This window comes from Brachycentrus maculatus, unplaced genomic scaffold (genome assembly GCF_059751285.1).
Source record: "Brachycentrus maculatus isolate JH-2025_06_01 unplaced genomic scaffold, ASM5975128v1 h1tg000218l, whole genome shotgun sequence".
Lineage (NCBI taxonomy): Eukaryota > Metazoa > Arthropoda > Insecta > Trichoptera > Brachycentridae > Brachycentrus > Brachycentrus maculatus.
The window spans coordinates 98,280-114,616 of NW_028280969.1; the positions used below are offsets into that span (position 1 = coordinate 98,280).

At 31.0% G+C, this 16,337-nt stretch overlaps 1 long non-coding RNA gene across 1 annotated transcript in view; it reads right to left on the reverse strand.

Annotated features, from left to right (window-relative positions):
• The window catches only part of LOC148306935 (uncharacterized), a 44,698-nt gene that overhangs the window by 16,019 nt on the left and 12,342 nt on the right, over positions 1-16,337 (reverse strand). The window contains exon 2 of the long non-coding RNA XR_015837921.1: positions 9,954-10,013. This is a non-coding gene — a long non-coding RNA (uncharacterized LOC148306935). The remainder of the gene's footprint in view (positions 1-9,953; positions 10,014-16,337) is intronic.

The window sequence follows — 16,337 nt, forward strand, 5'->3', positions numbered from 1 at the left end:
TAAGCTTTCCGAGCGGTGATTAGTTTTAATTGGGAAGTTTTGTTCATGTAAACTTGGTAGGGAATCGATATCTAATTATAAAGTTGAATTGAAACCCAGGATTCCGCATTTCTCCTGTAAACAATACTATGTAAAATTGAAATACCAACTCATATAATACTACCTAGATTTGTGTTTGTATCTACTTATATTATAGGCATTGTTGCATAACAATTTGACATCCTCGAGATTCCATAAGGATTTTAGTTTTTTTTTTAATTGCAATTATTTTTTGACATCCCATCAAAGATGAAATAGAATATGGAAGCCTGGGCATTTACATTTATCTGGACAAAATACAACACCAAGACATTCCATCAAAATCTCAAAAATTTTAATCTCAAAATAAAATATCAAAATATTTGCCCGTGAAAGAAATCCCTTTTTTTTAAATTACCTAACGTCCAAGTGTCTCTGAAATCTAGCTACGGATTATGTAACACCGCTTATCATGACCCTACTCCGGCTTCAACTTTTTAAGTTTCATAGCCTATGCCTACTTGTGAGTGGATTTACTTATTTATGTTTAGAGATACTATAATTTCATGAGTGAAAATTCTAGGCAAAAACACTCGCAAAAAAAAGAAATCTCAATGATACATAATAATTTAAAAACAAATATGCAAACAAAAAGACTATTAATTAAGTACATAAGTAAAAATTCAGTGTAAACCCCTCTGTAAGCACAAGAGCTTAGTCTCTTTTTTGGAGAGGCACAATGTCACTAGTATAAGGTATTTTATAAGAAGAAATGTGTAGGTAATGAATTAAATTGTAATATTTCTTGTAACTATATTAAACAAATACAAAAAAATCTAAATCCATTCAAAAATACTTGAATTGTTTTGTCATATAATCATATTATACACATAGGTGTTGGGTTGTGGTCCCGTGGTTAGTGTCGAGGATTTGAGTCGGTGTTTCTGGGTTTGAATCCACTCTACCAAAATTTGATATATATTTTTAATCATAAGTCACGACAAAAGTATGAAATTTTTGTATTGTCTTAACAAAAAATATATTATTGGGAAAAGCAAATTTCAAAATTTCTTTTGTATTATTCAACTTGTGTCTTCTTACAACATTTTGAGTGTCCAAATACTTGTTCACAAAATCTGGATTATCTCCAATTACAGGAGTTATTTTCAATAGATGTCTCTAGTGAAGTTCTAGTGATTCAAGAACAAGGTTTCTAAATTGGTTCATATATATAGAACTTCCAAGAATTTGAGTAGTGTGGTTGTCAATAATGGGTAGAATTGGTGAATGTTACACGTGTGTAAAGTGATCACTTATACCAGCCTATGACGGTCGTCAGCCCCGTAAATGCCCAGACATCCATATTCTTCTTCATCTTTGATGAGATGCTAAAAAATAATATGTCTTCTTAGTTATCGGGTAAGTCCTTTAAAAGTGTGATTTCAAATTGGTAAATACATTGGTATGTATCAGATTTGAGATATAATGTAAATATTTACTTGGCAGATTAACTAATTCCTTATTTTAAAATCATACGTCTTTATAACTATATATCAATTTAAAAAATAAAATAAAACTATTTGCACATATGTTTTCTCAAAAAATGTTGTAAATGCGTCATCAGTCAAATGATGTTTTCTTGCTTAAAGCGCGGTTAAAATGGACGGCGTACTTTACGTTTGGAAACCAAACAGATTACCATCTAAAGTGATTTTCCTCGACGTATTACTAAAAGAAAGAGAATGCCGAGATTTATTTCTGACGAGACTCAAAGCCCTCGGGGGAGGCAATATTAGCGGAGAATTCCTCAGTGTCAAGAGGCTTGTGGGGATATCTTAATAGGCCTCGCCGCTTTGTACTTTCATAAAGCGCTTGACAGCATCAACCCACGCTTTTGTGATAACTATTTCGCCGTAGAAAGTAACCAATGAGAATGAATAGATGTTAATTTACGTCGAAAGCATTTGTTTTAATAATTTTTAAATGAGTTTTTCAGGTAAAACGTGAGCAAATATTTTTTAAATTTGCGATACGGTTGGAACTTATTTATTTATCTTTTCAATGCTAAACAACTTTTATAATTTCCGTCAAAATTTAAGATAATTAAGTAAGTAAAAAAGAAAACCTTGGAAGGATTGGGCTATATTATACTAAATATCATATCCGATTTACGTATTGATGTATGACACATGCCTTTCCTAAAACCGACTTCACATTTCATCTTGATGTTCTTAGAAGAGGTTTTATTACTTTTTTGTCTTTATTTTGTATTTTCTTAATTTCATACATAAAAAAACGATAAGAATACTATTTTAAAAGTCAGTTTATACCACATTTTGTCAATATATAATTTATTGTTATTTCATCAATGTGATTCGTCTAACTTTCCTTTTTCATCTGTTAATTTTAAGTTTTTTTTTTTCAAATAATTTTTTCATCTTATATAATTATGATAGTTTATGACTTTGATGTTAAACCATATTTTTTACAGTTTTTCTTATCCAATATCTAATACAAATATATATTAATATAAAACGGTCTTTGAGTCCACTTTTGAAAATATTCCCATTGTGATTCATTTGTCGTCTTTCTCTCTTTCAATTTTTTTTACAAATGTCAAATCGTAATAATTTTATTTTAATGACGTGATGATGGAATAATTTTCGGAATCCGGTAGTCACAAATAAGGATTTATAAAAGTGGTATTACACAAAATAAAAAATAGATGATAAGGAGAGTGTTTTAATCAAAATATTCTTCAAAATACTAAACATTGCTTTTGTTCAATGTCAAATTTATTGAATGTTTGAAGATAAAACTGTAGTGAATAATCAATTTGTTCGTTGATAATTTTAAAAAAAATATGTCGAAGATTTTAATTTTATATTTTTAACATTTTTTTTTTAAATTTCACATACATTTTAACAGAGGACACTTTTTAAGGGTCGGTTAAAAATAGTCATCCTGTTTCTTTGAAATTCGTAAAGTACTTTCCGTACTTTACGAATACTTAAGCAAGAACGCTTGACGTCACTTTAATAAATATCATTGAACTCCACCCACAAGCTAAAAATGACATTATTCTTATTTTACATCAAAGAGCTTAGTATGGTACTCTAAAGATTAAACAACGAAAGATTTTTTTTTGCTTTTGCCGTCAGAAAAATGCTATGGAAACACCTTTATTTTTCATTATTATTCGCATTTATTCAGTTCAAATAACAACCTTTGGTTGATGTTTAACGAGTAGATTTAACTTGTCATTAATTAATTCGGCAGTCACTTTGTGGTAATGTCTATATGGTTTAACCTTGTAAATAACACTATTTCTTTCAATTTTTACTTGGTAAAAATACCACTATTTCTTTAAATATATTGTCACACGTGTTTCGATGCATTCAGCATCATTATCAGATACCGTATACGTTGTTACGAAATTAAAATAACAAATGATTTCATTTCTTAATTAGCAGATGGAGGCTGTAACAAATTTTTCTTATTATGATTATGAACGAGTATGATCGTCTTCGTAGTATGGTGGTCAGCGCATTAGACACTGTCCCGAGTTTGATTCCAAGAGGGGTCAAAGTAATAAGTGGTTTTTACTGCCGTATTTATTTAATATCACCAATACTGGTGGTACAAGAAGCATAGGACTGATTACCCAACCTTCATACAATTAACAAACAAGACTACACTGCGTCGATTCGATGCAGTGCTCTATGCACAATTGAGACTGGTTAATGGTTAGAAGTTTGACAGATTATTTTTAAAGGCACTCAACTAGTTCACGCATAGTTGCGTAGACGCTAGTCTGCGAAACTGACGTCGCAGATTCGATTCCCGCAAGTTCATTCAAAATAAATTCAAGAAAGTTTTATTTTCAATTTTCACATTTACCATCTCTATCCTTTATATCCTACCTGCAAACAAGCCTCTAATAGTAGAGGTTTTTTTTAAGATGGGAATTGCATTTATTATTTACCTTGTTTATTATGTACAAGATTTATAGATCATTAAGTGGATTTTTGTTTTTTCTAATTAGATAAATATGTTTTTATGTGAAAAAAAAAAATTAGAATATCAACAAAAAAATTAAAGGGTTTGCGGGTTATTCCTTTGATAATAAAAATAAAAACTTACGAATTCATGATGTTTGGCTATTATACTTTATGCGAATTCAGGATAATACATTTGTTTTCCATGTTACAAATAAACCAATCGAGTCTAGGGTTGAATTATGGGAAGTCGCAATACTAAATGAAAAATTCCAGCGCATGAAAACGGATGCTACTGATACAGTTTGTTTCAGTTATTGTGAAAGTTGGAGCAATTTTGTATTTTTCGAAACATTTTTAATGACATATGTTGTGTACACTATGGGTTAATATCGGATACTACAGTTAACACATGATAGATAAATATATTATATGTAACATTATTTATTGATTCGGCATTAACTTTGTGGAATGACATGATTATTTTATTCAAATTAAATACTTGAGTTTACCACATTATCGAGTTTTATTTTTATTTACGACTAGTTTCAAAAACGACTGATATTTTCATCTTCTGGTACAAATTAAAACTGTACCAATTAATTTGTTTTAATTTGTACCAGAAGATGAAAACATCTGTCGTTTTCGAAAATAGTCGTAAATAAAAATAAAACTCGATAAAGTGGTATATTCAAGAGTTTAATTTTAATAAAATTGCATTTTTATGTTATACTGTGCCTCTCCAAAAAACAGAATAAGCTCTTAGCTTGGAGAAGAAATATATCACATAAAGTGATCGTTGTATTTCAAAGAGTATTAACGCGTGTACTTACTTGATACACCGTATGTAAGTACATGAGACCCCTACATATTAACAATAAAATTTGTGCCAACGGCAATGACGCGATGGCGCCTCTAATAAACCCAATCAAACAACGGAGGTCCCTGTCATGTTCTCATTATCTTATACCTCTCATCCTTCTCCAACCTGTAAATCCCATCGGCTAATATTTACATGAATTGTGCAACTAAATCTCTTTCCTTAAAATCTTATTAAAAATAAAAATTAACACATCAACAAAGATGAATATGGAAGTCAGGGAATTCGCGGGGCTTACGACTGTCATAGGCTGGTTTTAGTGATCACTTTACTTTATTGAGATGTCAAAAAATAACACGAAAAATAACTCTTATAATTGGAGATAATCCAGATATGTGAACAAGTATTTGGTCACACTCAAAATTTTCTTCATATTAATATATAACTTCATATTATTTTTTGACATCTCATTAAAGATGAAAAAGAATATGGAAGTCTGGGTATTTACGGGGCTGACTTTAGTGATCATTGGCTGGTTTTAGTGATCACTTTACACACGTGTAACATTCACCAATTTTACCCGTTATTGACAACCATACCACTCAAATTCTTTGAAGTTTTATATATGTATACGAACATATTTCGAAACATTGTTCGTGAATCACTAGAACTTCACTTGATACATCTATTGGTATGATGAAAAGAAGCTTTTTATTGAGCAGAAACGCTTTTATTTGTACGTGATCATCTTTTTTATGTATCACTTTACTTTGTTGAGATGTCAAAAAATAACATGTAAAATAACTCCTATAATTGATTTGTGAACAAGTATTTGGACACAATCAATCAGTTCTCATTATTTATATATAACTTGATCGTTTGTTGTAATGTAACATGAATTCTAAATAATAATAAAAATAATAATAAAACCCTTATCTGCACCCCAATGGTGCATAGGGCATTGAGTCATATAAACGCAGAGTTATCTTGATCGTTTACACATAAAAGAAAGATGATCAGCCCTCCGCTTCAGGTATCAGTCCAGGGTACAATACAAAAGTGTACAAATTTACCCAGACTGAGCGTAAAATACCGAAAAAAATCATAACCAGTTTTTATTTAATTTAAATAGATCACTGCAGTTTTTTTCACTAAGCATACATAAAACTACATCTTTGACCATAAAAACGACGAAACTCAGAGTAAACAAACATCCGTCAATAAACAATTGTAAATATTCATTAAAAAACTGTAAATATTCATGGGGTTAACGGGAAATGCGAAAAAACATGTACGCAACCATAAATCTTCTTATTTCGAGGGTGGTTTTTCAATACGAGTCGTATTGTGGCATGTAATAATGTCATAAAAATCATGATGTTTAGTTCCATCTGGGGCTTAAAGTGTAGACTGATTATCATTTTTCTTTGCATTTATTTATGATTGAGATCTATGCACAAGAGAAAAGAATGACGATGAAGAATTAATGACAATTAAAGAAAAAAAGTCCGGTTTCAAAACTTATACATCAATTTTTATGAACTGATTCATTTCAACACATACTGTTTCAAAATAAATGATAAATAAAACTAAGGTATCCTAGAAAGGTAGATTATACATATGACACGTACCGTTGTAATATTTTGTAGAAACCTATGCCTTATTTGATAATTTTCTTTGAACATTAGGTGATTTTTTATCTCTAAAATGGCGCTACATAAATTGCCCACATTTATTATTTTCATTATTGTTATTATACACGTGTTATTGTCTCTTTTGTATATAGACATATACATACGGTGCAAATTTTAGAATTGCCATACGCCAAAGATTATTAATAATTGTATTTATGTATTAAATTTTAAATCAAGCACTGATTTTTTTATTCCACCAAGCTGTATTTTGTTTTTGATTAATGTTTTACTTAGTTAAAACCACTATTCTATTTACTAAGTAAAACATTAATTAAAAATGGATAGATTTTACCACAAAGTGACATTGAATGCATAAATTAAAATGTAGTTCTATAAATTAAACGCCAAATATATAAATTATTGTATACTTGTTCACATATTTAATGTGAAGGTTTTTTTTTGTACATACTTTCACCTAGCGTATACTTGATCAGCAATTTTTGTCACAGTATGAAAAAACCTGCCTCTTCATTAAATACCCATTTGACGGCAGTTTCCTAAATGCTGTTATCAGTCGACACGACTTCCGGCAGTAAATCCGTTACATCATGTGTTATGCTGTATGATGGTGCCGTCGGGCGTCGTGTAGTGTGTACAACGTGTGATACCTCCTTAACCTTCCCCTAGTTGGCCACGAATACCTTCATAATGAAGCTATGCCAGATATTGGCAACACTCCAGAAACTATACAATGTTCCTGTACATGTCGAATGTTGATAAACCAAGCTACCTTAAGTGATATTCAATCAATATTTTTTGTATCTTAATAAAAATATACTCGTAAAAATGATTTCCAGTCATTATTAGAATAAAGCGAATATCAAAAATATCGATAAAATTAAGAAAGGTGTGTTGAGATGGTTTGGACATGTGGAACGTATGAGTGAGGAGAGAACGGTTAAACAAATTTATGAGGCGAATGTAGTTGGAAGAAGCAGAGGAAGATCGAGGAAAACTTGGCACAATCAGGTATGTCAAATACTTGAAAGCGGCCGGGTCCGGAGTGGACCGCATATTTCTTACATTCGACTTTCGCACAATTCGCTATTTTCGCACATTAAAAAAATTACTTATCGCTGGACAAATATATTCCGTACATTGCATATATCTAAATAAAAGTGTCTCTGCTAAATGAAAGCTTTCTGAATACAACCATAGATGGCTCCAATAAACTCACACATAAAGCGTCATAAATTTATGATATATGTAGGAGTTCCAAAAATTTGAGTAGTGTGGTTGTCAAACATGGATAGAGTAAATGCTACACTTGGGTAAAGTGATCACTTAGCCAAGTCTAAGACGGTCATAAGCCCTGTAAATGCCCAGACTTCTATATTCTTCGTCATCTATGTTGACATATCGAAATTATTCATAATTGTACACAATTGTGTCGCCTACTTTAAAAATCCGCCAGATCCAAATTTATAAGATTAAAAAATAAATAGTCTATCGGAATGCCAATTGTAGTTTTAATTGTTTAAAGTATTTATATACTTGAAAACCCTGCTAAAAATTACTTAAAAACAGCGTTGTATTTAAAATTCCGCTGTATTCATGGAACTTCCCTTCTGACCCATATCGGCCAATCACAGAGCGGGGAAAGGTCAAACATTAAGATGACGTCATTATTGGTTTGTGTCTCGTGTTTTTTTTATTACTGAAAAAAAATTTAAAAAAAAGGGATAATTCTCTATTTCATAATATTTTATCTAAACATAGACAAATCTTTGAAACATAAATGTTACCCGGAGAATTTTGCATTTTTTGTAAAAACGACTTACATGGATCTGGCGGATTTTTAAAGTAGGCGAGACAATAATCTATACTTTAACATATATCTTTATTTTTTTATTACAATTTTATTACCAAAAATATATTTATATTGAAGATGGCTGTATTTTTTTTAGCGACGCGACGCCATTGTGGCCAGCTTGTCTATCAATAACACCACCCCTGAGTGAATACAGCCTTATTATGTAGCTCAAAACAAAATAAGGGGGCCGGAAAAGTAACGTAATTAAACTGACAAAACAATATATACCATTTTCGGCAAGTCATGAAACATTAATAAAAGAAATTAATTAGATGGAAAATATTTACTTCATTTTATTTTGTTCGTTATTTTATTCAAAGATTGTTATATTAGATGATATTTTGAAAGGATATTTTTATTATTTGAGGTGTTTTAGTAAATACAGTTTTAATATGTCCTCACTCCTTTCAACAACGTCATATATTAAAGATCGATAATTGTCAGTTGTGCATGTTTTTGGAATGCCCAGAAAATGTACTATATCCCAGCAAACGCGGCATATTTTTAACTTAATATTTACCCGCTACAGGGCAGAAAGTGTTGTTTTTGCAGTTTGAAGAAAAGGTATTGTTTAATTTTTTTTTTAAATATACATACTAAATATTTTATGAATGTGGAAAAAACATTCAGGTTTTACCTAAAAAGATCTGTTGCATAGTAAAAAGTTCAATAAGTGGCATGATATTTATTTTTAAAACATTTAACTATATTTTTAAACGTTAAAAACGATCTCCTGAAAAATCAAGTTTTTTTGATATATGATGTTGTTAAAAAGAGTGAGCGATGTGTCGGGTTGTGGTCCTGTGGTTAGTTACGCGGACTCTTTAGTCAGAGCTTCTCAGTTCGAACCCACTCTACCACAATTTGATACCTATTTCTAATAATGAGCCGCTTAGGCTCACAGAAATAAAATGAAATTGAAATATTTGTATAATGATAAAAACATTTATTTATTACATACAAGATTTTTTTTGTTTGTATATATAATACACATCTTCTTCTTCTAACCTTTTTCCGCATCCAATGGTGCATAGGGCACTGGATCGTATTGACGCAGTATTATTTTGATCGTTACTTATATGAAGGCAAGGTGATCACTCCTACGCTTCAATATTAACCAAAGATTAGAATGTTAAATCACTAATATTTATCTTCAACCTCTCCTGGGAATCGAACCCGGAACCTCCAGCACGGTAGCTAAACACGCTCCATTACACCACGGAGGCGGATAATTCTATGTTTGTATTTGATATAAATGTTTGTATAAAGAAGGGGGTTTATACCAAACAATGAACAAAATATTATGTTTAACTTTACCTTAAAGTCCACTTTTAAAAATGTTCCCATTGTGATTCATTTGTCTTCATTTTCTCTTTCAAAATTTATTTTTGTATCAATGTCAGACCGTAGTAATTTTATTTTGAATGACCTAATGATGGAATGATTATTTCGAAACCGGTTATCATGAATTAGTGTTTATAAAATGGGTATTAAACACAGTAAACGATGAATGATAAGTAGCGTGTTAAACATCAAGATTACCAAATAAGCCCATACAAAATAATAATAAAACAATCATACAAATCCGCTGAAAATAAATTTTTACTCACCATATCGTCAGTGTCAAATCCTTTGTGGTAAGCAAGAACTATGCGCGCTGTGCGGATCACCTAAAAATAAAATACATTCAATTAGTAGGGTAGACTGGGTACGGTTGAAACAAAGGACGGTTGAAACAGAACAAATATCTTGCAAACCGTATGCGGTAGGGTGAAGGGTCCAAGGGACGAACAAAGTGGACAACAAGTTCAAACACGAATATCAGTGTTGCATCGCTCGCCGCACGGTGCAGTTGCTTGTAGAAGGTCTTATTGTATTTTGATAACCAAAAGTAAGTATTTTTGTTCCGAGAATTTTCCTTTTATTACGGTTTCTATTGAAACGATATTATTGAGTATGATTTCGTGTTTGAAATGAAGCTTGTAGAACACGATATAGTGATTAGTTTTAATGTGCCATTATTGTTAACATTACTATTTTCTGTTTTCCACCTAAAGGAGGGGTTGGGGACGGTTGAAACATTTTTTGTGGGTACGGTTGAAACAACATATTTTTTCAGTTTTCCTGTTTTCTTGATGCCGAGTACGCGCAAGAAAGACTTCGAGAGGGGAGGTCGACTTGTCGAGGTATACATACGCTTATGAGGAGGTTAAAGCAGGAGATTCACTGCGAAAAGCGGCGGAGAAGCATGGCTTAAACCACTGTTCGCTCATTATATATATACGAAAGCGAGATGCATCTGGTGAAGAAGAAAATGGGATATGAACCCCATAACAAAGTTTTTAATAAAGAGTAGGAGCAGGAGCTTGCAAAATACTTGCTACTAAAAAAAAACAGAGAAAGAAGAGATAAGAAAGGAACATGAAATAAGGTTGAAACGGATGAAAACTAAGTAAGTCAAGAAAAGATTGGATGGAGGAAAAAGTAGAAGGATCGTTAAAGGAAAAATAATCATAATACGCAACAGGAATCATCATCAGAAGAGGACGGGTGCTATTGTCTTGTTTGTCTGTCACTGTATTCAGAGAGCAAATCCGGTGAAAAGTGGATACAGTGCACTACTTGTAAACTGTGGACTCAAGAAGGCTGCACAAAAGGTGGTCTTAGCTATGTTTGCCACAATTGCGACTCGGAATGATCCCAAAGCTAGATTTTCGCTTGATTTATGACTAATCAAAATGAAAGAAGTGTTTCCTTTTAGTTTATTCACAGATTATTTTCGTTCGATTTGTTTTTTTTTAAATACCATTGTTTTTAGTTGTTTTTGTTCATTACATATCTGTAGACTGATTAATATTGTCATGCGGTGCCATAATTATTTATAAAACAAACATAAATAATGAATAAAACGTCTTACAATATTAAATATTGATTTATTTGTGTGTGTTTCAACTGACCCCAATCACTGTTTCAACTGCCCCTGGTATGGGGACGGTTGAAACAAATCGGATATATTTTTTAAATTTGATCTGCCACTAAAAATAACACACCGGGTACTGAAATAATACTTCCCATTAGTAGACAGAAACACACTCTTGTATTTAATGCATCTTCATCATCGCTTGACTCGTTAAGAACAATTTTATGGACAATATAAGCAAAATTGTTTCAACCGTACCCAGTCTACCCTATTATTAATCCAAATAAGAACGGACCCTTTGAGAAATTACATTACTCGAACAAACTCGTAGATACATCTCGGCTGTCAAAATTAAAACACAGTAAGGGACATTTTTTCGTAGTACGTTTTTTTGCATTTTTGGACTAAGTAGATTCTTCTTAGTCCGAAAATGCAAAAACGTACTAAAAAAATGTCCCTTACTGTGTTTTGAGTTTGGACAGCCGATCAGCCTATACTCTCGAAACACGCTAAAAGCTCACAAGTCACATACCCTGTAAATACCCAAAATTACATATTCTTTTTCATCTATATTAAGATTTTATATTTAGTTTAAATAAAAAAATATATTTATTTGTGGTATATATGTATGTATGTATATATACTTGTATTAAGATTTATATATATATATATATATATATATATATATATATATATATATATAGATATTTATATATATATATATATATATATATATATATATATATATATATATATATATATATATATATATATATAGATATTTATATATATATATATATATATATATATATATATATATATATATATATATATATATATATATATATATATACATATATATATATATATATATATATATACATACATACATTTATATTCGTATATGTGTGTGTGTAAATTGTACTAGGAATAAACAAACATTTATAGCATTATACAATATATTGTGAATGAACTGTAAATTGATGAGAAGCGGAAGGCAAAGAAAGTAGGATCAAGTAATAAGTTGAGGGGTAGAGGAAGAGTAAGAGATACTTATTTTTAAGAAAAAACAGTTTTAAATGCAAATGCAGAGCCTTAGTTGAAATTAATAGCAATACAAGCAATATCCATCATTGCTCATTGCAGATTGCGTGCTTCTTTACAGCTGGTAAAATATTGTATATCCAGTATATCCATAAGGATTGTGAAACTAAACAAACTAGAAATATGTGCCTTCTTTTTTCTTTCTTTTAAATTTAACTAGACTGAGATATAGCAATGCGTGGCCGGAAACAGCTTGTTTCTAATATATTTATATGATGGTAAGGTTTAGGTGGAAATCGTGAGAGCCACGGATTATGAATAATATCCGGAGCGTTCTCGGCAAACAAGCATTAGTAGCAATTTGTATGTATTTACATACTAGAGTGACTAGACGTTAAATTACATACTTGTAATCTGGACATTATACTACAACTCATTCTGTAAATCCGGAGTTGGTGCACGGACTACGGGCACGCGCTTCGAGCGTTCAACTATACTTCACTCATTTTAAACAAGCATTTGGATAAATAATATAAATAAATAAAGTATTCACATTTTTTGGTTATTGGGTTTCATTCAATCGAATGAGAATATTAGTCATGTTTATTTTTTTAAATATCTTAACAGAATTGCGTTGAGGGTATTTTTTTATGTGGTTTGGATTAATTTAAGCAAAACTAAATATACAACATTTTGAGTGTATCCAAACACTTGTTCACAAATATGGATTATCTCCAATTACAGGAGTTATTTTCTTATTGTTTTTTGACATCTCATCAAAGATGAAGAAGAATATGGAAGTCTGGGCATTGACGGGGTATTTTTTACATCTCACCAATAGATGTCTCTAGTGATTCAAGAACAAGGTTTCTAAATTGGTTCATATATGTAGAACTTCCAAGAATTTGAGTAGTGTGGTTGTCAATAATGGGTAGAATTGGTGAATGTTACACGTGTGTAAAGTTATCACTTAAACCAGCCTATGACGGTCATCAGCCCCGTGAATGCCCAGACTTCCATATTCTTCTTCATCTTTGATGAGATGTTAAAAAATAATACTTGTGAAATATGTATTTTTGATTTAAATGAAATAAAAAGATAAAATTAATTTTGAATGATAATGTTACGTATTTAAAAAATTTGGAACCGATTCCATTGAATTTTTATGAATTTATATTAGAATAATTGATTCCTTATACGGCTTTTTTGAGATTATCTTTGATCAGATTTTTAAAAAAAAAACTAATTTACATTTTAAATTAAAATTTACTTGGTAAATACCAGTATTTTCTAGAATTTATTCAGCATTATAATGCATGAAAACACTTAAAAAAAATCATATTTAACTAGTGAAAATTTTATTAAAAATAGTTAAATTAATGAAACACAATAAAAGCCTACGACTTTCTATTGAAAAAAAAATAACATTTTCCTATGATGCTTAAAATTTATATGGAGAAAAATTTTGAAAAATATTACTAAATATTTAGCTCAGCGAATTGTATTATGTTCGATTATTTTTTATGAGTCTTTCTTTGTTAAATTGAACATAAAATCACATGTCAACCACTGCAGTACCTACAATAACGGATCACATTTTCTACGCTATTAATATCCGGTTGGGAAGTCCTTGAGAGGGGTTATAAATAATCACAGCCTTCGGTCTCATTTTTGGCTGACAGATTGCACGCTTGTCTCTGAACGTAGTATACTCGCAGGATCATCCAGGATTGTGTGTAAGGACTCTATCTATCATCCTAAGAAGCGCAATTGCTCGAACGTGACTAGAATCAGTTCATACTTTGGCAAACTCGCTTATTCTGATACTGCGTCAGCGATAATATACAAGTATTTCACCCTTTCAAGTTTGAATTATAATTTTTAAATTAAAATATATATATGTATACAGGAAGTCCCATAATCCAACGTACACAAATTAAAATCCTAAAATAAGAAAATTTAAGGAAGTGGCACTCAAAAAACTGATCTAAGGGGTAGATTTTCGGAAAATTCACAAAAGTGGAAATAACTCAAAAACTAAGGCATTTTACTGCGGTTATATTTTAATTTTTTGGTAAGTCATGAGCCGGCCTAACACCCCTTGGAATACCTTGGATTTAATTCATATATTGACATGTTAAGTCCCCCCGACGTAGTATATCACTTTTGAGAATGTGTCTATGTATCTACATGATGTCCTTTATTCCTTTTAAGGGGTGTTAGGTCACCTCATGATGCACCAAAAAATTAAAATAAAACCTCAGTAATAGTGCCTTAGTTTTTGAGATATTTCCACTTTTATGAATTTTACGTTGGATTATGGGACACCTGTATATAAATGGTGTGAAATATTTAGCTTATTTTATGTATCACTAATGCAGCACTACGGAAATTGGGGTCCATATTTGTATTTATATATTAAATATTAAAATCAAACACTGATTTTTAGAGTCCACTAAATTGTTTACTATCAAAAACAAAAAATTTTTCTCAATTTGCGACAATTGTTTCGCCTTGTAACAAGATCAAGTATGTCAAATACATAAAAGCGGTCAGATCAGGAGTCAGAGTAATCGGAGGGTATGTATGAGGAGATGTTGGGATACGGAAGAGGCGAAGAATATTTGCAAACACAGGGTGGTCTGGCGATGTATTCTCTCTGCCTACCCTACAGAGAAACGGCGTGATGGTTGGTTTCTTTGTTATTTTGAATAATATCGTATAATGTAGAAATAATACATCTAGATACAACAGTCATGAGTTCAACTACCCAACCAAGTATCCACCATTCTTTCTGGTCCTAACTAATTCTAGAATTGCGATTATCGTCTGTGAAATGGTAAATTAATTAATATGTTTTTTTTAAATAAAAATAAGACTTAAAACTGATATAAACATCCTTTCACTGGGTGACTGCCAAATATATTTTTTTAAAGAAAAAAAAAATATTTTACAACATTTTGAGTGTGTCGAAATACTTGTTCACAAAATCTGGATTATCTCCAATTACAGGAGTTATTTTCATATTATTTTTTGACATCTCATCAAAGATGAAGAAGAATATGGAAGTTTGGGCATTTACGGGGCTGCCCCGTAAATGCCCAGACTTCCATATTGTTCTTCATCTTTGATGAGATGTCAAAAAATAATATAAAAATTATTTTATTTCAAAATGAACAACTTTTCCTTTCCATTTTGAAGACTTAACAATGCAGTGATAAAGTATTATTCTTTCATGAATCTTTGTTTGATTTACCTTAATTGAGTTTAAAATTTCAAATGGAGTACCATAAAACAAATGCCATCTATATAAATTGCGAAGTTTGCGCTGATTATTTTAATTGACTGTCGGTCGGAAAAGCTTTTAGGCTTTTAAGATCGACGTTATAAGTAAACCCCGTTCCAGAATGAGACAAAAGTAGCAGATGTGTGGGCAGTCGGTTATGTTGAATAGTTTAGCGAGTATTCTGAAGGAGGGCCAAGAGAAGGCTATGAATAGCACGGGATATGGGAAACGGAGGCGAGAACTACTTGGCACATATCGCTCACTCCTTGCAATAACGCCATAAATCAAAAATCGTCAATTTTCAGTTGTGCATGTTTTCGGAATGCCCAGAAAATGTACTATATCCCAGCAAAAGAGGCATATTTTTAACTTAATATTTACGCGCAAAAAATACAGGGCAGTAAATGTTTTTTTTTTGCATTTTGAATAAAAGACATTGTTTAACTATTTTTTTAAGATACTTAATATTTTTCAAATGGAGAAAAAACCTTCAGGTTCAATAAGTGGCATGATATTTATTTTTTAAATTTTAAAAACGTTCTCCTGAAAAATCAAGTTTTTATTATTTATGACGTTCTTGTAAGGAGTGAGCGATATTAGATCATATAAGTTCTCGTATTCTCATCCCTTATTCCTGTTTCGTGTCATAATATGCCAACACAAGGGATGTTCTGGACGTTTCCATGACTCTTTTTAATTAGCTCACATATTTATATCCAGTGTTATTTATTTATTTAGTCCGCC